Source organism: Pseudophryne corroboree, chromosome 3 (assembly GCF_028390025.1).
Source record: "Pseudophryne corroboree isolate aPseCor3 chromosome 3, aPseCor3.hap2, whole genome shotgun sequence".
Classification (NCBI taxonomy): Eukaryota; Metazoa; Chordata; class Amphibia; order Anura; family Myobatrachidae; genus Pseudophryne; species Pseudophryne corroboree.
Window position 1 is genome coordinate 331437919 of NC_086446.1, and position 24105 is coordinate 331462023.

Genomic DNA, 24105 nt, shown 5'->3' on the forward strand with positions numbered 1-24105 from the left:
GCATACTTGGACAAAAATGTACCTTAAGGAAACATTTTAGCTATGCTACCAATACATTTTTTAATTGTTATGGTATTTTTAAAATGTAACATCTTTTTTTCCAGCTTATTGCATTTTTTAATTAAATAATTTGAGTTTTACTTTAAAAATGGTAAAATCTGAATAAGAAATTATTTAGCTTGTGGCTTGTTGGTCTGGGTGTATGATTTTTGCTTTGAGTGGAAAAGGCCCCAGGTTCATATCCTGGATTAGCCTGTTTTCTCAGGTTCTTTAAAAGTGCTTAGTTCTATTATCTGATAGTATTTTAAAATACTTACTAATGTATTCCAACAGTTTCACTTCCAATTTCATTAGTATACATGAAAAATGCATGAACAGTTGGCTCGTTGGTCTAGGGGTATGATTCTCGCTTAGGGTGCGAGAGGTCCCGGGTTCGAATCCCTATGTTCTCAGATTCTTTTAAATCCCATGGTTCCGTTATCTGATTGATGTCAAAAGCATCAAGTGAATTTTGCTTTTGAAAATCCATAAAAAATATATACTTATGCATATTTAGTAAACTGTCAACCATTTGGTGGTATATTGGGTATACTGTAGATTCCATTTTGTCTAAGTAACCTTGAGTGGCTTCAAAGAAGTCTCATTTTGACAAATAAAAAACTATCAAAATGAAATTACAGGTTTTTCTCTTACCCTGCTTTTTTCTAAGAAACAATGAGTGGCTTAAAAGAATAGGCTCTTTTTGACAAACAAAAAGGTCAACAATTAATTGCAGTTTTTTGTTTTTTTCTTTCTTCTTGGTTTGTATGCTTAAGTTGCACACAGTATGAGACAAGTCTTAGGTTCAAACTATCAGAAAAGTTCAAACTCTATAGGAACCCCTAAATCTTGGCACTGAACTTTCCAAATATGCAAACTTGGACAAAAATGTACCTTAAGGAAACATTTTAGCTATGCTACCAATACATTTTTAAATTGTTATGGTATTTTTAAAATGTAACATCTTTTTTTTCCAGCTTATTGCATTTTTTTATTAAATAATTTGAGTTTTACTTTAAAAATGGTAAAATCTGAATAAGAAATTATTTAGCTTGTGGCTTGTTGGTCTGGGTGTATGATTTTTGCTTTGAGTGGAAAAGGCACCAGGTTCATATCCTGGATAAGCCTGTTTTCTCAGGTTCTTTAAAAGTGCTTAGTTCTATTATCTGATAGTATTTTAAAATACTAATGTATTCCAACAGTTTCACTTCCAATTTCATTAGTATACATGAAAAGCATGAACTGTTGGCTCGTTAGTCTAGGGGTATGATTCTCGCTTAGGGTGCGAGAGATCCAGGGTTCAGATCTCGGACGAGCCCAACTTCTCAGGTTCTTTTAAATCCAATGGTTCCATTATCTGATTGATGTCAAAAGCATCAAGTGAATTTTGCTTTTGCCAATCCATCAAAAAAGTATATACTTATGCATATTTAGTAAACTGTCAACCATTTGGTGGTATATTGGGTATTCTGTAGATTCCATTTTGTCTAAGTAATCTTGTGTGGCTTCAAAGAAGTCTCATTTTGACAAATTAAAAACTGTCAAAATGAAATTACAGGTTTTTCTCTTACCTTGCTTTTTTCTAAGAAACAATGAGTGGCTTCAAAGAATAGGCTCTTTTTGACAACAAAAAGGTCAACAATAAATTGCAGGTTTTTGTTTTTTTCTTTCTTCTTGGACTGTATGCATAAGTTGCACACAGTATGAGACAAGTCTTAGGTTCCAACTAAACGAAAAGTTCAAACTCTTTAGGAACCCCTAAATCTTGGCACTGAACTTTCCAAATATGCATACTTGGACAAAAATTTACCTTAAGGAAACATTTTAGCTATGCTACCAATACATTTTTAAATTGTTATGGTATTTTTAAAATGTAACATCTTTTTTTCCAGCTTATTGCATTTTTTTATTAAATAATTTGAGTTTTAATTTAAAAATGGTAAAATCTGAATAAGAAATTATTTAGTTTGTGGCTTGTTGGTTTGGGTGTATGATTTTTGCTTTGGGTACAAAAGGCCCCTGGTTCATATCCTGGATGAGCCTGTTTTCTCAGGTTCTTTAAAATTGCTTAGTTCTAATATCTGATAGTATTTTAAAATACTTACTAATGTATTCCAACAGGTTCACTTCCAATTTCATTAGTATGCATCAAAATGCATGAACAGTTGGCTCGTTGGTCTAGGGGTATGATTCTCGCTTAGGGTGCGAGAGGTCCCGGGTTCAAATCCCGGACGAGCCCATTTTCTCAGGTTCTTTTAAATCCCATGGTTCCATTATCTGATTGATGTCAAAAGCATCAAGTGAATATTGCTTTTGCCAATCAATCAAAAAAGTATATACTTAAGCATATTTAGTTAACTGTCAACCATTTGGTGGTATATTGGGTATACTGTAGATTCCACTTTGTCTAAGTAACCTTGAGTGGCTTCAAAGAAGTCTCATTTTGACAAATTAAAAACTGTCAAAATGAAATTACAGGTTTTTCTCTTACCTTGCTTTTTTCTAAGAAACAATGAGTGGCTTAAAAGAATAGGCTCTTTTTGACAAACAAAAAGGTCAACAATTAATTGCAGGTTTTTGTTTTTTTCTTTCTTCTTGGTCTGTATGCTTAAGTTGCACACAGTATGAGACAAGTCTTAGGTTCCAACTATCAGAAAAGTTCAAACTCTATAGGAACCCCTAAATCTTGGCACTGAACTTTCCAAATATGCATACTTGGACAAAAATTTACCTTAAGGAAACATTTTAGCTATGCTACCAATACATTTTTAAATTGTTATGGTATTTTTAAAATGTAACATCTTTTTTCCAGCTTATTGCATTTTTTTATTAAATAATTTGAGTTTTACTTTAAAAATGGTAAAATCTGAATAAGAAATTATTTAGCTTGTGGCTTGTTGGTCTGGGTGTATGATTTTTGCTTTGAGTGGAAAAGGCACCAGGTTCATATCCTGGATTAGCCTGTTTTCTCAGGTTCTTTAAAAGTGCTTAGTTCTATTATCTGATAGTATTTTAAAATACTTACTAATGTATTCCAACAGTTTCACTTCCAATTTCATTAGTATACATGAAAAACGCATGAACAGTTGGCTCGTTGGTCTAGGGGTATGATTCTTGCTTAGGGTGCGAGAGGGTCTGGGTTCAAATCCCGGACGAGCCCATCTTCTCAGATTCTTTTAAATCCCATGGTTCCATTATCTGATTGATGTCAAAAGCATCAAGTGAATTTTGCTTTTGAAAATCCATAAAAAAATATATACTTATGCATATTTAGTAAACTGTCAACCATTTGGTGGTATATTGGGTATACTGTAGATTCCATTTTGTCTAAGTAATCTTGAGTGGCTTCAAAGAAGTCTCATTTTGACAAATTAAAAACTGTCAAAATGAAATTACAGGTTTTTCTCTTACCCTGCTTTTTTCTAAGAAACAAAGAGTGGCTTCAAAGAATAGGCTCTTTTTGACAAACAAAAAGGTCAACAATTAATTGCAGGTTTTTGTTTTTTTCTTTCTTCTTGGTCTGTATGCATAAGTTGCACACAGTATGAGACAAGTCTTAGGTTCCAACTATCAGAAAAGTTTAAACTCTATAGGAACCCCTAAATCTTGGCACTGAACTTTCCAAATATGCATACTTGGACAAAAATTTACCTTAAGGAAACATTTTAGCTATGCTACCAATACATTTTTTAATTGTTATGGTATTTTTAAAATGTAACATCTTTTTTTCCAGCGTATTGCATTTTTTTATTAAATAATTTGAGTTTTACTTTAAAAATGGTAAAATCTGAATAAGAAATTATTTAACTTGTGGCTTGTTGGTCTGGGTGTATGATTTTTGCTTTGGGTGCAAAATGCCCCAGATTCATATCCTGGATAAGCCTGTTTTCTCAGGTTCTTTAAAAGTGCTTAGTTCTATTATCTGATAGTATTTTAAAATACTTACTAATGTATTCCAACAGTTTCACTTCCAATTTCATTAGTATACATGAAAAATGCATGAACAGTTGGCTCGTTGGTCTAGGGGTATGATTCTCGCTTAGGGTGCGAGAGGTCCCGGGTTCAAATCCCGGACGAGCCCATCTTCTCAGATTATTTTAAATCCCATGGTTCCATTAACTGATTGATGTCAAAAGAATCAAGTGAATTTTGCTTTTGAAAATCCATAAAAAAATATATACATATGCATATTTAGTAAACTGTCTACCATTTGGTGGTATATTGGGTATACTGTAGATTCCATTTTGTCTAAGTAATCTTGAGTGGCTTCAAAGAAGTCTCATTTTGACAAATTAAAAACTGTCAAAATGAAATTACAGGTTTTTCTCTTACCTTGCTTTTTTCTAAGAAACAATGAGTGGTTTAAAAGAATAGGCTCTTTTTGACAAACAAAAAGGTCAACAATTAATTGCAGGTTTTTGTTTTTTTCTTTCTTCTTGGTCTGTAAGCTTAAGTTGCACACAGTATGAGACAAGTCTTAGGTTCCAACTATCAGAAAAGTTCAAACTCTATAGGAACCCCTAAATCTTGGCACTGAACTTTCCAAATATGCATACTTGGACAAAAATTTACCTTAAGGAAACATTTTAGCTATGCTACCAATACATTTTTAAATTGTTATGGTATTTTTAAAATGTAACATCTTTTTTTCCAGCTTGTTGCATTTTTTTATTAAATAATTTGAGTTTTACTTTAAAAATGGTAAAATCTGAATAAGAAATTATTTAGCTTGTGGCTTGTTGGTCTGGGTGTTTGATTTTTGCTTTGAGTGGAAAAGGCACCAGGTTCATATCCTGGATTAGCCTGTTTTCTCAGGTTCTTTAAAAGTGCTTAGTTCTATTATCTGATAGTATTTTAAAATACTAATGTATTCCAACAGTTTCACTTCCAATTTCATTAGTATACATGAAAAATGCATGAACAGTTGGCTCGTTGGTCTAGGGGTATGATTCTCGCTTAGGGTGCGAGAGGGCCCGGGTTCAAATCCCGGATGAGCCCATCTTCTCAGATTCTTTTAAATCCCATGGTTCCGTTATCTGATTGATGTCAAAAGCATCAAGTGAATTTTGCTTTTGAAAATCCATAAAAAATATATACTTATGCATATTTAGTAAACTGTCAACCATTTGGTGGTATATTGGGTATACCGTAGATTCCATTTTGTCTAAGTAACCTTGAGTGGCTTCAAAGAAGTCTCATTTTAACAAATAAAAAACTATCAAAATGAAATTACAGGTTTTTATCTTACCTTGCTTTTTTCTAAGAAACAATGAGTGGCTTAAAAGAATAGGCTCTTTTTGACAAACAAAAAGGTCAACAATTAATTGCAGTTTTTTGTTTTTTTCTTTCTTCTTGGTTTGTATGCTTAAGTTGCACACAGTATGAGACAAGTCTTAGGTTCAAACTATCAGAAAAGTTCAAACTCTATAGGAACCCCTAAATCTTGGCACTGAACTTTCCAAATATGCAAACTTGGACAAAAATGTACCTTAAGGAAACATTTTAGCTATGCTACCAATACATTTTTAAATTGTTATGGTATTTTTAAAATGTAACATCTTTTTTTCCAGCTTATTGCATTTTTTAATTAAATAATTTGAGTTTTACTTTAAAAATGGTAAAATCTGAATAAGAAATTATTTAGCTTGTGGCTTGTTGGTCTGGGTGTATGATTTTTGCTTTGAGTGGAAAAGGCACCAGGTTCATATCCTGGATAAGCCTGTTTTCTCAGGTTCTTTAAAAGTGCTTAGTTCTATTATCTGATAGTATTTTAAAATACTAATGTATTCCAACAGTTTCACTTCCAATTTCATTAGTATACATGAAAAGCATGAACAGTTGGCTCGTTAGTCTAGGGGTATGATTCTCGCTTAGGGTGCGAGAGATCCAGGGTTCAGATCTCGGACGAGCCCAACTTCTCAGGTTCTTTTAAATCCAATGGTTCCATTATCTGATTGATGTCAAAAGCATCAAGTGAATTTTGCTTTTGCCAATCCATCAAAAAAGTATATACTTATGCATATTTAGTAAACTGTCAACCATTTGGTGGTATATTGGGTATTCTGTAGATTCCATTTTGTCGAAGTAATCTTGTGTGGCTTCAAAGAAGTCTCATTTTGACAAATTAAAAACTGTCAAAATGAAATTACAGGTTTTTCTCTTACCTTGCTTTTTTCTAAGAAACAATGAGTATCTTCAAAGAATAGGCTCTTTTTGACAAACAAAAAGGTCAACAATAAATTGCAGGTTTTTGTTTTTTTCTTTCTTCTTGGACTGTATGCATAAGTTGCACACAGTATGAGACAAGTCTTAGGTTCCAACTAAACGAAAAGTTCAAACTCTTTAGGAACCCCTAAATCTTGGCACTGAACTTTCCAAATATGCATACTTGGACAAAAATTTACCTTAAGGAAACATTTAAGCTATGCTACCAATACATTTTTAAATTGTTATGGTATTTTTAAAATGTAACATCTTTTTTTCCAGCTTATTGCATTTTTTTATTAAATAATTTGAGTTTTAATTTAAAAATGGTAAAATCTGAATAAGAAATTATTTAGCTTGTGGCTTGTTGGTCTGGGTGTATGATTTTTGCTTTGGGTGCAAAAGGCCCCTGGTTCATATCCTGGATGAGCCTGTTTTCTTAGGTTCTTTAAAAGTGCTTAGTTCTAATATCTGATAGTATTTTAAAATACTTACTAATGTATTCCAACAGGTTCACTTCCAATTTCATTAGTATGCATCAAAATGCATGAACAGTTGGCTCGTTGGTCTAGGGGTATGATTCTCGCTTAGGGTGCGAGAGGTCCCGGGTTCAAATCCCGGACGAGCCCATTTTCTCAGGTTCTTTTAAATCCCATGGTTCCATTATCTGATTGATGTCAAAAGCATCAAGTGAATATTGCTTTTGCCAATCCATCAAAAAAGTATATACTTAAGCATATTTAGTTAACTGTCAACCATTTGGTGGTATATTGGGTATACTGTAGATTCCACTTTGTCTTAGTAACCTTGAGTGGCTTCAAAGAAGTCTCATTTTGACAAATTAAAAACTGTCAAAATGAAATTGCAGGTTTTTCTCTTACCTTGCTTTTTTCTAAGAAACAATGAGTGGCTTCAAAGAATAGGCTCTTTTTGACAAACAAAAAGGTCAACAATAAATTGCAGGTTTTTGTTTTTTTCTTTCTTCTTGGACTGTATGCATAAGTTGCACACAGTATGAGACAAGTCTTAGGTTCCAACTAAACGAAAAGTTCAAACTCTTTAGGAACCCCTAAATCTTGGCACTGAACTTTCCAAATATGCATACATGGACAAAAATTTACCTTAAGGAAACATTTTAGCTATGCTACCAATACATTTTTAAATTGTTATGGTATTTTTAAAATGTAACATCTTTTTTTCCAGCTTATTGCATTTTTTTATTAAATAATTTGAGTTTTAATTTAAAAATGGTAAAATCTGAATAAGAAATTATTTAGCTTGTGGCTTGTTGGTCTGGGTGTATGATTTTTGCTTTGGGTGCAAAAGGCCCCTGGTTCATATCCTGGATGAGCCTGTTTTCTTAGGTTCTTTAAAAGTGCTTAGTTCTAATATCTGATAGTATTTTAAAATACTTACTAATGTATTCCAACAGGTTCACTTCCAATTTCATTAGTATGCATCAAAATGCATGAACAGTTGGCTCGTTGGTCTAGGGGTATGATTCTCGCTTAGGGTGCGAGAAGTCCAGGGTTCAAATCCCGGACGAGCCCATTTTCTCAGGTTCTTTTAAATCCCATGGTTCCATTATCTGATTGATGTCAAAAGCATCAAGTGAATATTGCTTTTGCCAATCCATCAAAAAAGTATATACTTAAGCATATTTAGTTAACTGTCAACCATTTGGTGGTATATTGGGTATTCTGTAGATTCCACTTTGTCTAAGTAACCTTGAGTGGCTTCAAAGAAGTCTCATTTTGACAAATTAAAAACTGTCAAAATGAAATTACAGGTTTTTCTCTTACCTTGCTTTTTTCTAAGAAACAATGAGTGGCTTAAAAGAATAGGCTCTTTTTGACAAACAAAAAGGTCAACAATTAATTGCAGGTTTTTGTTTTTTTCTTTCTTCTTGGTCTGTATGCTTAAGTTGCACACAGTATGAGACAAGTCTTAGGTTCCAACTATCAGAAAAGTTCAAACTCTATAGGAACCCCTAAATCTTGGCACTGAACTTTCCAAATATGCATACTTGGACAAAAATTTACCTTAAGGAAACATTTTAGCTATGCTACCAATACATTTTTAAATTGTTATGGTATTTTTAAAATGTAACATCTTTTTTTCCAGCTTATTGCATTTTTTTATTAAATAATTTGAGTTTTACTTTAAAAATGGTAAAATCTGAATAATAAATTATTTAGCTTGTGGCTTGTTGGTCTGGGTGTATGATTTTTGCTTTGAGTGGAAAAGGCACCAGGTTCATATCCTGGATTAGCCTGTTTTCTCAGGTTCTTTAAAAGTGCTTAGTTCTATTATCTGATAGTATTTTAAAATACTTACTAATGTATTCCAACAGTTTCACTTCCAATTTCATTAGTATACATGAAAAATGAATGAACAGTTGGCTCGTTGGTCTAGGGGTATGATTCTCGCTTAGGGTGCCAGAGGGTCTGGGTTCAAATCCCGGACGAGCCCATCTTCTCAGATTATTTTAAATCCCATGGTTCCATTAACTGATTGATGTCAAAAGAATCAAGTGAATTTTGCTTTTGAAAATCCATAAAAAAATATATACATATGCATATTTAGTAAACTGTCTACCATTTGGTGGTATATTGGGTATACTGTAGATTCCATTTTGTCTAAGTAATCTTGAGTGGCTTCAAAGAAGTCTCATTTTGACAAATTAAAAACTGTCAAAATGAAATTACAGGTTTTTCTCTTACCTTGCTTTTTTCTAAGAAACAATGAGTGGCTTAAAAGAATAGGCTCTTTTTGACAAACATAAAGGTCAACAATTAATTGCAGGTTTTTGTTTTTTTCTTTCTTCTTGGTCTGTATGCATAAGTTGCACACAGTATGAGACAAGTCTTAGGTTCCAACTATCAGAAAAGTTTAAACTCTATAGGAACCCCTAAATCTTGGCACTGAACTTTCCAAATATGCATACTTGGACAAAAATTTACCTTAAGGAAACATTTTAGCTATGCTACCAATACATTTTTTAATTGTTATGGTATTTTTAAAATGTAACATCTTTTTTTCCAGCGTATTGCATTTTTTTATTAAATAATTTGAGTTTTACTTTAAAAATGGTAAAATCTGAATAAGAAATTATTTAACTTGTGGCTTGTTGGTCTGGGTGTATGATTTTTGCTTTGGGTGCAAAAGGTCCCAGATTCATATCCTGGATAAGCCTGTTTTCTCAGGTTCTTTAAAAGTGCTTAGTTCTATTATCTGATAGTATTTTAAAATACTTACTAATGTATTCCAACAGTTTCACTTCCAATTTCATTAGTATACATGAAAAATGCATGAACAGTTGGCTCGTTGGTCTAGGGGTATGATTCACGCGTAGGGTGCGAGAGGTCCCGGGTTCAAATCCCGGACGAGCCCATTTTCTCAGATTATTTTAAATCCCATGGTTCCATTAACTGATTGATGTCAAAAGAATCAAGTGAATTTTGCTTTTGAAAATCCATAAAAAAATATATACATATGCATATTTAGTAAACTGTCTACCAATTGGTGGTATATTGGGTATACTGTAGATTCCATTTTGTCTAAGTAACCTTGAGTGGCTTCAAAGAAGTCTCATTTTGACAAATAAAAAACTATCAAAATGAAATTACAGGTTTTTATCTTACCCTGCTTTTTTCTAAGAAACAATGAGTGTCTTAAAAGAATAGGCTCTTTTTGACAAACAAAAAGGTCAGCAATTAATTGCAGGTTTTTGTTTTTTTCTTTCTTCTTGGTCTGTAAGCTTAAGTTGCACACAGTATGAGACAAGTCTTAGGTTCCAACTATCAGAAAAGTTCAAACTCTATAGGAACCCCTAAATCTTGGCACTGAACTTTCCAAATATGCATACTTGGACAAAAATTTACCTTAAGGAAACATTTTAGCTATGCTACCAATACATTTTTAAATTGTTATGGTATTTTTAAAATGTAACATCTTTTTTTCCAGCGTATTGCATTTTTTTATTAAATAATTTGAGTTTTACTTTAAAAATGGTAAAATCTGAATAAGAAATTATTTAACTTGTGGCTTGTTGGTCTGGGTGTATGATTTTTGCTTTGGGTGCAAAAGGCCCCAGATTCATATCCTGGATAAGCCTGTTTTCTCAGGTTCTTTAAAAGTGCTTAGTTCTATTATCTGATAGTATTTTAAAATACTTACTAATGTATTCCAACAGTTTCACTTCCAATTTCATTAGTACACATGAAAAATGCATGAACAGTTGGCTCGTTGGTCTAGGGGTATGATTCACGCGTAGGGTGCGAGAGGTCCCGGGTTCAAATCCCGGACGAGCCCATCTTCTCAGATTATTTTAAATCCCATGGTTCCATTAACTGATTGATGTCAAAAGAATCAAGTGAATTTTGCTTTTGAAAATCCATAAAAAAATATATACATATGCATATTTAGTAAACTGTCTACCATTTGGTGGTATATTGGGTATACTGTAGATTCCATTTTGTCTAAGTAACCTTGAGTGGCTTCAAAGAAGTCTCATTTTGACAAATAAAAAACTATCAAAATGAAATTACAGGTTTTTATCTTACCCTGCTTTTTTCTAAGAAACAATGAGTGTATTAAAAGAATAGGCTCTTTTTGACAAACAAAAAGGTCAACAATTAATTGCAGGTTTTTGTTTTTTTCTTTCTTCTTGGTCTGTAAGCTTAAGTTGCACACAGTATGAGACAAGTCTTAGGTTCCAACTATCAGAAAAGTTCAAACTCTATAGGAACCCCTAAATCTTGGCACTGAACTTTCCAAATATGCATACTTGGACAAAAATGTACCTTAAGGAAACATTTTAGCTATGCTACCAATACATTTTTAAATTGTTATGGTATTTTTAAAATGTAACATCTTTTTTTCCAGCTTATTGCATTTTTTTATTAAATAATTTGAGTTTTACTTTAAAAATGGTAAAATCTGAATAAGAAATGATTTAGCTTGTGGCTTGTTGGTCTGGGTGTTTGATTTTTGCTTTGAGTGGAAAAGGCACCAGGTTCATATCCTGGATTAGCCTGTTTTCTCAGGTTCTTTAAAAGTGCTTAGTTCTATTATCTGATAGTATTTTAAAATACTTACTAATGTATTCCAACAGTTTCACTTCCAATTTCATTAGTATACATGAAAAATGCATGAACAGTTGGCTCGTTGGTCTAGGGGTATGATTCTCGCTTAGGGTGCGAGAGGGCCCGGGTTCAAATCCCTGACGAGCCCATCTTCTCAGATTCTTTTAAATCCCATGGTTCCATTATCTGATTGATGTCAAAAGCATCAAGTAAATTTTGCTTTTGAAAATCCATAAAAAAATATATACTTATGCATATTTAGTAAACTGTCAACCATTTGGTGGTATATTGGGTATACTGTAGATTCCATTTTGTCTAAGTAATCTTGAGTGGCTTCAAAGAAGTCTCATTTTGACAAATGAAAAACTGTCAAAATGAAATTACAGGTTTTTCTCTTACCTTGCTTTTTTCTAAGAAACAATGAGTGGCTTCAAAGAATAGGCTCTTTTTGACAAACAAAAAGGTCAACAATTAATTGCAGGTTTTTGTTTTTTTCTTTCTTCTTGGTCTGAATGCTTAAGTTGCACACAGTATGAGACAAGTCTTAGGTTCCAACTATCAGAAAAGTTCAAACTCTATAGGAACCCCTAAATCTTGGCACTGAACTTTCCAAATATGCATACTTGGACAAATATGTACCTTAAGGAAACATTTTAGCTATGCTACCAATACATTTTTAAATTGTTATGGTATTTTTAAAATGTAACATCTTTTTTTCCAGCTTATTGCATTTTTAATTAAATAATTTGAGTTTTACTTTAAAAATGGTAAAATCTGAATAAGAAATTATTTAGCTTGTGGCTTGTTGGTCTGGGTGTATGATTTTTGCTTTGAGTGGAAAAGGCACCAGGTTCATATCCTGGATAAGCCTGTTTTCTCAGGTTCTTTAAAAGTGCTTAGTTCTATTATCTGATAGTATTTTAAAATACTAATGTATTCCAACAGTTTCACTTCCAATTTCATTAGTATACATGAAAAGCATGAACAGTTGGCTCGTTAGTCTAGGGGTATGATTCTCGCTTAGGGTGCGAGAGATCTAGGTTTCAGATCTTGGACGAGCCCAACTTCTCAGGTTCTTTTAAATCCAATGGTTCCATTATCTGATTGATGTCAAAAGCATCAAGTGAATTTTGCTTTTGCCAATCCATCAAAAAAGTATATACTTAAGCATATTTAGTTAACTGTCAACCATTTGGTGGTATATTGGGTATACTGTAGATTCCACTTTGTCTAAGTAACCTTGAGTGGCTTCAAAGAAGTCTCATTTTGACAAATTAAAAACTGTCAAAATGAAATTACAGGTTTTTCTCTTACCTTGCTTTTTTCTAAGAAACAATGAGTGGCTTAAAAGAATAGGCTCTTTTTGACAAACAAAAAGGTCAACAATTAATTGCAGGTTTTTGTTTTTTTCTTTCTTCTTGGTCTGTATGCTTAAGTTGCACACAGTATGAGACAAGTCTTAGGTTCCAACTATAAGAAAAGTTCAAACTCTATATGAACCCCTAAATCTTGGCACTGAACTTTCCAAATATGCATACTTGGACAAAAATTTACCTTAAGGAAACATTTTAGCTATGCTACCAATACATTTTTAAATTGTTATGGTATTTTTAAAATGTAACATCTTTTTTTCAGCTTATTGCATTTTTTTTATTAAATAATTTGAGCTTTACTTTAAAAATGGTAAAATCTGAATAAGAAATTATTTAGCTTGTGGCTTGTTGGTCTGGGTGTATGATTTTTGCTTTGAGTGGAAAAGGCACCAGGTTCATATCCTGGATTAGCCTGTTTTCTCAGGTTCTTTAAAAGTGCTTAGTTCTAATATCTGATAGTATTTTAAAATACTTACTAATGTATTCCAACAGTTTCACTTCCAATTTCATTAGTATACATGAAAAATGCTTGAACAGTTGGCTCGTTGGTCTAGGGGTATGATTCTCGCTTAGGGTGCGAGAGGTCCCGGGTTCAAATCCCAGACAAGCCCATCTTCTCAGATTCTTTTAAATCCCATGGTTCCATTATCTGATTGATGTCAAAAGCATCAAGTGAATTTTGCTTTTGAAAATCCATAAAAAAATATATACTTATGCATATTTAGTAAACTGTCAACCATTTGGTGGTATATTGGGTATACTGTAGATTCCATTTTGTGTTAAGTAATCTTGAGTGGCTTCAAAGGAGTCTCATTTTGACAAATTAAAAACTGTCAAAATGAAATTACAGGTTTTTCTCTTACCTTGCTTTTTTCTAAGAAACAATGAGTGGCTTCAAAGAATAGGCTCTTTTTGACAAACAAAAAGGTCAACAATTAATTGCAGGTTTTTGTTTTTTTCTTTCTTCTTGGTCTGTATGCATAAGTTGCACACAGTATGAGACAAGTCTTAGGTTCCAACTATCAGAAAAGTTCAAACTCTATAGGAACCCCTAAATCTTGGCACTGAACTTTCCAAATATGCATACTTGGACAAATTTGTACCTTAAGGAAACATTTTAGCTATGCTACCAATACATTTTTAAATTGTTATGGTATTTTTAAAATGTAACATCTTTTTTTCCAACTTATTGCATTTTTTAATTAAATAATTTGAGTTTTACTTTAAAAATGGTAAAATCTGAATTAGAAATGATTTAGCTTGTGGCTTGTTGGTCTGGGTGTTTGATTTTTGCTTTGAGTGGAAAAGGCACCAGGTTCATATCCTGGATTAGCCTGTTTTCTCAGGTTCTTTAAAAGTGCTTAGTTCTATTATCTGATAGTATTTTAAAATACTTACTAATGTATTCCAACAGTTTCACTTCCAATTTCATTAGTATACATGAAAAATGCATGAACAGTTGGCTCGTTGGTCTAGGGGTATGATTCTCGCTTAAGGTGCGAGAGGGCCCGGGTTCAAATCCCGGACGAGCCCATCTTCTCAGATTCTTTTAAATCCCATGGTTCCATTATCTGATTGATGTCAAAAGCATCAAGTAAATTTTGCTTTTGAAAATCCATAAAAAAATATATACTTATGCATATTTAGTAAACTGTCAACCATTTGGTGGTATATTGGGTATACTGTAGATTCCATTTTGTCTAAGTAATCTTGAGTGGCTTCAAAGGAGTCTCATTTTGACAAATTAAAAACTGTCAAAATGAAATTGCAGGTTTTTCTCTTACCTTGCTTTTTTCTAAGAAACAATGAGTGGCTTCAAAGAATAGGATCTTTTTGACAAACAAAAAGGTCAACAATTAATTGCAGGTTTTTGTTTTTTTCTTTCTTCTTGGTCTGTATGCATAAGTTGCACACAGTATGAGACAAGTCTTAGGTTCCCACTATCAGAAAAGTTTAAACTCCATAGGAACCCCTAAATCTTGGCACTGAACTTTCCAAATATGCATACTTGGACAAAAATTTACCTTAAGGAAACATTTTAGCTATGCTACCAATACATTTTTTAATTGTTATGGTATTTTTAAAATGTAACATCTTTTTTTCCAGCGTATTGCATTTTTTTATTAAATAATTTGAGTTTTACTTTAAAATGGTAAAATCTGAATAAGAAATTATTTAACTTGTGGCTTGTTGGTCTGGGTGTATGATTTTTGCTTTGGGTGCAAAAGGCCCCAGGTTCATATCCTGGATGAGCCTGTTTTCTTAGGTTCTTTAAAAGTGCTTAGTTCTAATATCTGATAGTATTTTAAAATACTTACTAATGTATTCCAACAGTTTCACTTCCAATTTCATTAGTATACATGAAAAATGCATGAACAGTTGGCTCGTTGGTCTAGGGGTATGATTCTCGCTTAGGGTGCGAGAGGTCCCGGGTTCAAATCCCGGACGAGCCCATCTTCTCAGATTATTTTAAATCCCATGGTTCCATTAACTGATTGATGTCAAAAGAATCAAGTGAATTTTGCTTTTGAAAATCCATAAAAAAATATATACATATGCATATTTAGTAAACTGCCTACCATTTGGTGGTATATTGGGTATACTGTAGATTCCATTTTGTCTAAGTAATCTTGAGTGGCTTCAAAGAAGTCTCATTTTGACAAATGAAAAACTGTCAAAATGAAATTACAGGTTTTTCTCTTACCTTGCTTTTTTCTAAGAAACAATGAGTGGCTTCAAAGAATAGGCTCTTTTTGACAAACAAAAAGGTCAACAATTAATTGCAGGTTTTTGTTTTTTTCTTTCTTCTTGGTCTGAATGCTTAAGTTGCACACAGTATGAGACAAGTCTTAGGTTCCAACTATCAGAAAAGTTCAAACTCTATAGGAACCCCTAAATCTTGGCACTGAACTTTCCAAATATGCATACTTGGACAAAAATGTACCTTAAGGAAACATTTTAGCTATGCTACCAATACATTTTTAAATTGTTATGGTATTTTTAAAATGTAACATCTTTTTTTCCAGCTTATTGCATTTTTTAATTAAATAATTTGAGTTTTACTTTAAAAATGTTAAAATCTGAATAAGAAATAATTTAACTTGTGGCTTGTTGGTCTGGGTGTATGATTTTTGCTTTGGGTGCAAAAGGCCCCAGATTCATATCCTGGATTAGCCTGTTTTCTCAGGTTCTTTAAAAGTGCTTAGTTCTATTATCTGATAGTATTTTAAAATACTTACTAATGTATTCCAACAGTTTCACTTCCAATTTCATTAGTATACATGAAAAATGCATGAACAGTTGGCTCGTTGGTCTAGGGGTATGATTCTCGCTTAGGGTGCGAGAGGTCCCGGGTTCAAATCCCGGACGAGCCCATCTTCTCAGATTCTTGAAAATCCCATGGTTCCATTATCTGATTGATGTCAAAAGCATCAAGTGAATTTTGCTTTTGAAAATCCATAAAAAATATATACTTATGCATATTTAGTAAACTGTCAACCATTTGGTGGTATATTGGGTATACTGTAGATTCCATTTTGTCTAAGTAACCTTGAGTGGCTTCAAAGAAGTCTCATTTTGACAAATAAAAAACTATCAAAATGAAATTACAGGTTTTTATCTTACCCTGCTTTTTTCTAAGAAACAATGAGTGGCTTAAAAGAATAGGCTCTTTTTGACAAACAAAAAGGTCAACAATTAATTGCAGGTTTTTGTTTTTTTCTTTCTTCTTGGTCTGTATGCTTAAGTTGCACACAGTATGAGACAAGTCTTAGGTTCAAACTATCAGAAAAGTTCAAACTCTATAGGAACCCCTAAATCTTGGCACTGAACTTTCCAAATATGCATACTTGGACAAAAATGTACCTTAAGGAAACATTTTAGCTATGCTACCAATACATTTTTAAATTGTTATGGTATTTTTAAAATGTAACATCTTTTTTTCCAGCTTATTGCATTTTTTAATTAAATAATTTGAGTTTTACTTTAAAAATGGTAAAATCTGAATAAGAAATTATTTAGCTTGTGGCTTGTTGGTCTGGGTGTATGATTTTTTCTTTGAGTGGAAAAGGCACCAGGTTCATATCCTGGATAAGCCTGTTTTCTCAGGTTCTTTAAAAGTGCTTAGTTCTATTATCTGATAGTATTTTAAAATACTAATGTATTCCAACAGTTTCACTTCCAATTTCATTAGTATACATGAAAAGCATGAACAGTTGGCTCGTTAGTCTAGGGGTATGATTCTCGCTTAGGGTGTGAGAGATCCAGGGTTCAGATCTTGGACGAGCCCAACTTCTCAGGTTCTTTTAAATCCAATGGTTCCATTATCTGATTGATGTCAAAAGCATCAAGTGAATTTTGCTTTTACCAATCCATCAAAAAAGTATATACTTAAGCATATTTAGTTAACTGTCAACCATTTGGTGGTATATTGGGTATACTGTAGATTCCACTTTGTCTAAGTAACCTTGAGTGGCTTCAAAGAAGTCTCATTTTGACAAATTAAAAACTGTCAAAATGAATTTACAGGTTTTTCTCTTACCTTGCTTTTTTCTAAGAAACAATGAGTGGCTTAAAAGGATAGGCTCTTTTTGACAAACAAAAAGGTCAACAATTAATTGCAGGTTTTTGTTTTTTTCTTTCTTCTTGGTCTGTATGCTTAAGTTGCACACAGTATGAGACAAGTCATAGGTTCCAACTATAAGAAAAGTTCAAACTCTATAGGAACCCCTAAATCTTGGCACTGAACTTTCCAAATATGCATACTTGGACAAAAATTTACCTTAAGGAAACATTTTAGCTATGCTACCAATACATTTTTAAATTGTTATGGTATTTTTAAAATGTAACATCTTTTTTTCCAGCTTATTGCATTTTTTAATTAAATAATTTGAGTTTTACTTTAAAAATGGTAAAATCTGAATAAGAAATTATTTAGCTTGTGGCTTGTTGGTCTGGGTGTATGATTTTTGCTTTGAGTGGAAAAGGCACCAGGTTCATATCCTGGATTAGCCTGTTTTCTCAGGTTCTTTAAAAGTGCTTAGTTCTATTATCTGATAGTATTTTAAAATACTTACTAATGTATTCCAACAGTTTCACTTCCAATTTCATTAGTATACATGAAAAATGCATGAACAGTTGGCTCGTTGGTCTAGGGGTATGATTCTCGCTTAGGGTGCGAGAGGTCCCGGGTTCAAATCCCGGACGAGCCCATCTTCTCAGATTCTTGAAAATCCCATGGTTCCATTATCTGATTGATGTCAAAAGCATCAAGTGAACTTTGCTTTTGAAAATCCATAAAAAATATATACTTATGCATATTTAGTAAACTGTCAACCATTTGGTGGTATATTGGGTATACTGTAGATTCCATTTTGTCTAAGTAACCTTGAGTGGCTTCAAAGAAGTCTCATTTTGACAAATAAAAAACTATCAAAATGAAATTACAGGTTTTTATCTTACCCTGCTTTTTTCTAAGAAACAATGAGTGGCTGAAAAGAATAGGCTCTTTTTGACAAACAAAAAGGTCAACAATTAATTGCAGGTTTTTGTTTTTTTCTTTCTTCTTGGTCTGTATGCTTAAGTTGCACACAGTATGAGACAAGTCTTAGGTTCAAACTATCAGAAAAGTTCAAACTCTATAGGAACCCCTAAATCTTGGCACTGAACTTTCCAAATATTCATACTTGGACAAAAATGTACCTTAAGGAAACATTTTAGCTATGCTACCAATACATTTTTAAATTGTTATGGTATTTTTAAAATGTAACATCTTTTTTTCCAGCTTATTGCATTTTTTAATTAAATAATTTGAGTTTTACTTTAAAAATGGTAAAATCTGAATAAGAAATTATTTAGCTTGTGGCTTGTTGGTCTGGGTGTATGATTTTTTCTTTGAGTGGAAAAGGCACCAGGTTCATATCCTGGATAAGCCTGTTTTCTCAGGTTCTTTAAAAGTGCTTAGTTCTATTATCTGATAGTATTTTAAAATACTAATGTATTCCAACAGTTTCACTTCCAATTTCATTAGTATACATGAAAAGCATGAACAGTTGGCTCGTTAGTCTAGGGGTATGATTCTCGCTTAGGGTGTGAGAGATCCAGGGTTCAGATCTTGGACGAGCCCAACTTCTCAGGTTCTTTTAAATCCAATGGTTCCATTATCTGATTGATGTCAAAAGCATCAAGTGAATTTTGCTTTTGCCAATCCATCAAAAAAGTATATACTTAAGCATATTTAGTTAACTGTCAACCATTTGGTGGTATATTGGGTATACTGTAGATTCCACTTTGTCTAAGTAACCTTGAGTGGCTTCAAAGAAGTCTCATTTTGACAAATTAAAAACTGTCATAATGAAATTACAGGTTTTTCTCTTACCTTGCTTTTTTCTAAGAAACAATGAGTGGCTTAAAAGAATAGGCTCTTTTTGACAAACAAAAAGGTCAACAATTAATTGCAGGTTTTTGTTTTTTTCTCTCTTCTTGGTCTGTATGCTTAAGTTGCACACAGTATGAGACAAGTCTTAGGTTCCAACTATAAGAAAAGTTCAAACTCTATAGGAACCCCTAAATCTTGGCACTGAACTTTCCAAATATGCATACTTGGACAAAAATGTACCTTAAGGAAACATTTTAGCTATGCTACCAATACATTTTTAAATTGTTATGGTATTTTTAAAATGTAACATCTTTTTTTCCAGCTTATTGCATTTTTTAATTAAATAATTTGAGTTTTACTTTAAAAATGGTAAAATCTGAATAAGAAATTATTTAGCTTGTGGCTTGTTGGTCTGGGTGTATGATTTTTGCTTTGAGTGGAAAAGGCACCAGGTTCATATCCTGGATTAGCCTGTTTTCTCAGGTTCTTTAAAAGTGCTTAGTTCTATTATCTGATAGTATTTTAAAATACTTACTAATGTATTCCAACAGCTTCACTTCCAATTTCATTAGTATACATGAAAAATGCATGAACAGTTGGCTCGTTGGTCTAGGGGTATAATTCTCACTTAGGGTACGAGAGGTCCCGGGTTCAAATCCCGGACGAGCCCATGTTCTCAGATTATTTTAAATCCCATGGTTCCATTAACTGATTGATGTCAAAAGAATCAAGTGAATTTTGCTTTTGAAAATCCATAAAAAAATATATACATATGCATATTTAGTAAACTGCCTACCATTTGGTGGTATATTGGGTATACTGTAGATTCCATTTTGTCTAAGTAATCTTGAGTGGCTTCAAAGAAGTCTCATTTTGACAAATGAAAAACTGTCAAAATGAAATTACAGGTTTTTCTCTTACCTTGCTTTTTTCTAAGAAACAATGAGAGGCTTCAAAGAATAGGCTCTTTTTGACAAACAAAAAGGTCAACAATTAATTGCAGGTTTTTGTTTTTTTCTTTCTTCTTGGTCTGAATGCTTAAGTTGCACACAGTATGAGACAAGTCTTAGGTTCCAACTATCAGAAAAGTTCAAACTCTATAGGAACCCCTAAATCTTGGCACTGAACTTTCCAAATATGCATACTTGGACAAAAATGTACCTTAAGGAAACATTTTAGCTATGCTACCAATACATTTTTAAATTGTTATGGTATTTTTAAAATGTAACATCTTTTTTTCCAGCTTATTGCATTTTTTAATTAAATAATTTGAGTTTTACTTTAAAAATGTTAAAATCTGAATAAGAAATTATTTAACTTGTGGCTTGTTGGTCTGGGTGTATGATTTTTGCTTTGGGTGCAAAAGGCCCCAGATTCATATCCTGGATTAGCCTGTTTTCTCAGGTTCTTTAAAAGTGCTTAGTTCTATTATCTGATAGTATTTTAAAATACTTACTAATGTATTCCAACAGTTTCACTTCCAATTTCATTAGTATACATGAAAAATGCATGAACAGTTGGCTCGTTGGTCTAGGGGTATGATTCTCGTTTAGCGTGCGAGAGGTCCCGGGTTCAAATCTCGGACGAGCCCATCTTCTCAGATTCTTGAAAATCCCATGGTTCCATTATCTGATTGATGTCAAAAGCATCAAGTGAATTTTGCTTTTGAAAATCCATAAAAAATATATACTTATGCATATTTAGTAAACTGTCAACCATTTGGTGGTATATTGGGTATACTGTAGATTCCATTTTGTCTAAGTAACCTTGAGTGGCTTCAAAGAAGTCTCATTTTGACAAATAAAAAACTATCAAAATGAAATTACAGGTTTTTATCTTACCCTGCTTTTTTCTAAGAAACAATGAGTGGCTGAAAAGAATAGGCTCTTTTTGACAAACAAAAAGGTCAACAATTAATTGCAGGTTTTTGTTTTTTTCTTTCTTCTTGGTCTGTATGCTTAAGTTGCACACAGTATGAGACAAGTCTTAGGTTCAAACTATCAGAAAAGTTCAAACTCTATAGGAACCCCTAAATCTTGGCACTGAACTTTCCAAATATGCATACTTGGACAAAAATGTACCTTAAGGAAACATTTTAGCTATGCTACCAATACATTTTTAAATTGTTATGGTATTTTTAAAATGTAACATCTTTTTTTCCAGCTTATTGCATTTTTTAATTAAATAATTTGAGTTTTACTTTAAAAATGGTAAAATCTGAATAAGAAATTATTTAGCTTGTGGCTTGTTGGTCTGGGTGTATGATTTTTGCTTTGAGTGGAAAATGCACCAGGTTCATATCCTGGATAAGCCTGTTTTCTCAGGTTCTTTAAAAGTGCTTAGTTCTATTATCTGATAGTATTTTAAAATACTAATGTATTCCAACAGTTTCACTTCCAATTTCATTAGTATACATGAAAAGCATGAACAGTTGGCTCGTTAGTCTAGGGGTATGATTCTCGCTTAGGGTGTGAGAGATCCAGGGTTCAGATCTTGGACGAGCCCAACTTCTCAGGTTCTTTTAAATCCAATGGTTCCATTATCTGATTGATGGCAAAAGCATCAAGTGAATTTTGCTTTTGCCAATCCATCAAAAAAGTATATACTTAAGCATATTTAGTTAACTGTCAACCATTTGGTGGTATATTGGGTATACTGTAGATTCCACTTTGTCTAAGTAACCTTGAGTGGCTTCAAAGAAGTCTCATTTTGACAAATTAAAAACTGTCAAAATGAAATTACAGGTTTTTCTCTTACCTTGCTTTTTTCTAAGAAACAATGAGTGGCTTAAAAGAATAGGCTCTTTTTGACAAACAAAAAGGTCAACAATTAATTGCAGGTTTTTGTTTTTTTCTTTCTTCTTGGTCTGTATGCTTAAGTTGCACACAGTATGAGACAAGTCTTAGGTTCCAACTATAAGAAAAGTTCAAACTCTATAGGAACCCCTAAATCTTGGCACTGAACTTTCCAAATATGCATACTTGGACAAAAATTTACCTTAAGGAAACATTTTAGCTATGCTATCAATACATTTTTAAATTGTTATGGTATTTTTAAAATGTAACATCTTTTTTTCCAGCTTATTGCATTTTTTAATTAAATAATTTGAGTTTTACTTTAAAAATGGTAAAATCTGAATAAGAAATTATTTAGCTTGTGGCTTGTTGGTCTGGGTGTATGATTTTTGCTTTGAGTGGAAAAGGCACCAGGTTCATATCCTGGATTAGCCTGTTTTCTCAGGTTCTTTAAAAGTGCTTAGTTCTAATATCTGATAGTATTTTAAAATACTTACTAATGTATTCCAACAGTTTCACTTCCAATTTCATTAGTATACATGAAAAATGCTTGAACAGTTGGCTCGTTGGTCTAGGGGTATGATTCTCGCTTAGGGTGCGAGAGGTCCCGGGTTCAAATCCCAGACGAGCCCATCTTCTCAGATTCTTTTAAATCCCATGGTTCCATTATCTGATTGATGTCAAAAGCATCAAGTGAATTTTGCTTTTGAAAATCCATAAAAAAATATATACTTATGCATATTTAGTAAACTGTCAACCATTTGGTGGTATATTGGGTATACTGTAGATTCCATTTTGTGTTAAGTAATCTTGAGTGGCTTCAAAGGAGTCTCATTTTGACAAATTAAAAACTGTCAAAATGAAATTACAGGTTTTTCTCTTACCTTGCTTTTTTCTAAGAAACAATGAGTGGCTTCAAAGAATAGGCTCTTTTTGACAAACAAAAAGGTCAACAATTAATAGCAGGTTTTTGTTTTTTTCTTTCTTCTTGGTCTGTATGCTTAAGTTGCACACAGTATGAGACAAGTCTTAGGTTCCAACTATCAGAAAAGTTCAAACTCTATAGGAACCCCTAAATCTTGGCACTGAACTTTCCAAATATGCATACTTGGACAAATTTGTACCTTAAGGAAACATTTTAGCTATGCTACCAATACATTTTTAAATTGTTATGGTATTTTTAAAATGTAACATCTTTTTTTCCAGCTTATTGCATTTTTTAATTAAATAATTTGAGTTTTACTTTAAAAATGGTAAAATCTGAATTAGAAATTATTTAACTTGTGGCTTGTTGGTCTGGGTGTATGATTTTTGCTTTGGGTGCAAAAGGCCCCAGATTCATATCCTTGATAAGCCTGTTTTCTCAGGTTCTTTAAAAGTGCTTAGTTCTATTATCTGATAGTATTTTAAAATACTTACTAATGTATTCCAACAGTTTCACTTCCAATTTTATTAGTATACATGAAAAAATATTAACAGTTGGCTCGTTGGTTTGGGGGTATGATTCTCGCTTAGGGTGCGAGAGGTCCCGGGTTCAAATCCCGGACGAGCCCATCTTCTCTGATTCTTTTAAATCCCATGGTTCCATTATCTTATTGATGTCAAAAGCATCAAGTGAATTTTGCTTTTGCCAATCCATCAAAAAAGTATATACTTATGCATATTTAGTAAACTGTCTACCATTTGGTGGTTTATTGGGTATACTGTAGACTCCATTTTGTCTAAGTAACCTTCAGTGGCTTCAAGAAGTCTCATTTTGACAAATAAAAAACTGTCAAAATGAAATTGCAGGTTTTTCTCTTACCTTGCTTTTTTCTAAGAAACAATGAGTGGCTTAAAAGAATAGGCTCTTTTTGACAAACAAAAAGGTCAACAATTAATTGCAGGTTTTTTTTGTTTTCTTTCTTCTTGGTCTGTATGCTTAAGTTGCACACAGTAAGAGACAAGTCTTAGGTTCCAACTATCATAAAAGTTCAAACTCTATAGGAACCCCTAGATCTTGGCACTGAACTTTCCAAATATGCATACTTGGACAAAAATTTACCTTAAGGAAACATTTTAGCTATGCTACCAATACATTTTTTTATTGTTATGGTGTTTTTAAAATGTAACATCTTTTTTTCCAGCGTATTGCATTTTTTTTTATTAAATAATTTTAGTTTTACTTTAAAAATGGTAAAATCTGAATAAGAAATTATTTAGCTTGTGGCTTGTTGGTCTGGGTGTATGAT

General features: G+C 32.6%; 17 non-coding genes across 17 annotated transcripts; all 17 read left to right on the top strand.

Annotated features, from left to right (window-relative positions):
- The first annotated feature begins 2206 nt into the window (after window positions 1-2206).
- On the top strand, window positions 2207-2278 carry TRNAP-AGG (transfer RNA proline (anticodon AGG)). Its single transcript has one exon. It is a non-coding gene; the product is annotated as a tRNA-Pro (tRNA).
- Window positions 2279-3127: 849 nt separating this feature from the next.
- Window positions 3128-3199, top strand: TRNAP-AGG (transfer RNA proline (anticodon AGG)). Its single transcript has one exon. It is a non-coding gene; the product is annotated as a tRNA-Pro (tRNA).
- An 849-nt stretch (window positions 3200-4048) lies between these two features.
- TRNAP-AGG (transfer RNA proline (anticodon AGG)) lies at window positions 4049-4120 on the top strand. Its single transcript has one exon. It is a non-coding gene; the product is annotated as a tRNA-Pro (tRNA).
- An 845-nt stretch (window positions 4121-4965) lies between these two features.
- TRNAP-AGG (transfer RNA proline (anticodon AGG)) lies at window positions 4966-5037 on the top strand. Its single transcript has one exon. It is a non-coding gene; the product is annotated as a tRNA-Pro (tRNA).
- A 1763-nt stretch (window positions 5038-6800) lies between these two features.
- On the top strand, window positions 6801-6872 carry TRNAP-AGG (transfer RNA proline (anticodon AGG)). The gene has a single exon. It is a non-coding gene; the product is annotated as a tRNA-Pro (tRNA).
- An 849-nt stretch (window positions 6873-7721) lies between these two features.
- On the top strand, window positions 7722-7793 carry TRNAP-AGG (transfer RNA proline (anticodon AGG)). The gene has a single exon. It is a non-coding gene; the product is annotated as a tRNA-Pro (tRNA).
- Window positions 7794-8643: 850 nt separating this feature from the next.
- On the top strand, window positions 8644-8715 carry TRNAP-AGG (transfer RNA proline (anticodon AGG)). Its single transcript has one exon. It is a non-coding gene; the product is annotated as a tRNA-Pro (tRNA).
- An 849-nt stretch (window positions 8716-9564) lies between these two features.
- Window positions 9565-9636, top strand: TRNAP-AGG (transfer RNA proline (anticodon AGG)). Its single transcript has one exon. It is a non-coding gene; the product is annotated as a tRNA-Pro (tRNA).
- Window positions 9637-10485: 849 nt separating this feature from the next.
- Window positions 10486-10557, top strand: TRNAP-AGG (transfer RNA proline (anticodon AGG)). The gene has a single exon. It is a non-coding gene; the product is annotated as a tRNA-Pro (tRNA).
- An 849-nt stretch (window positions 10558-11406) lies between these two features.
- On the top strand, window positions 11407-11478 carry TRNAP-AGG (transfer RNA proline (anticodon AGG)). The gene has a single exon. It is a non-coding gene; the product is annotated as a tRNA-Pro (tRNA).
- A 2686-nt stretch (window positions 11479-14164) lies between these two features.
- TRNAL-AAG (transfer RNA leucine (anticodon AAG)) lies at window positions 14165-14236 on the top strand. The gene has a single exon. It is a non-coding gene; the product is annotated as a tRNA-Leu (tRNA).
- Window positions 14237-15084: 848 nt separating this feature from the next.
- On the top strand, window positions 15085-15156 carry TRNAP-AGG (transfer RNA proline (anticodon AGG)). Its single transcript has one exon. It is a non-coding gene; the product is annotated as a tRNA-Pro (tRNA).
- An 849-nt stretch (window positions 15157-16005) lies between these two features.
- On the top strand, window positions 16006-16077 carry TRNAP-AGG (transfer RNA proline (anticodon AGG)). Its single transcript has one exon. It is a non-coding gene; the product is annotated as a tRNA-Pro (tRNA).
- Window positions 16078-17841: 1764 nt separating this feature from the next.
- On the top strand, window positions 17842-17913 carry TRNAP-AGG (transfer RNA proline (anticodon AGG)). Its single transcript has one exon. It is a non-coding gene; the product is annotated as a tRNA-Pro (tRNA).
- A 2685-nt stretch (window positions 17914-20598) lies between these two features.
- Window positions 20599-20670, top strand: TRNAA-AGC (transfer RNA alanine (anticodon AGC)). The gene has a single exon. It is a non-coding gene; the product is annotated as a tRNA-Ala (tRNA).
- Window positions 20671-22434: 1764 nt separating this feature from the next.
- Window positions 22435-22506, top strand: TRNAP-AGG (transfer RNA proline (anticodon AGG)). Its single transcript has one exon. It is a non-coding gene; the product is annotated as a tRNA-Pro (tRNA).
- An 849-nt stretch (window positions 22507-23355) lies between these two features.
- Window positions 23356-23427, top strand: TRNAP-AGG (transfer RNA proline (anticodon AGG)). Its single transcript has one exon. It is a non-coding gene; the product is annotated as a tRNA-Pro (tRNA).
- The last annotated feature ends 678 nt before the right edge of the window (window positions 23428-24105 follow it).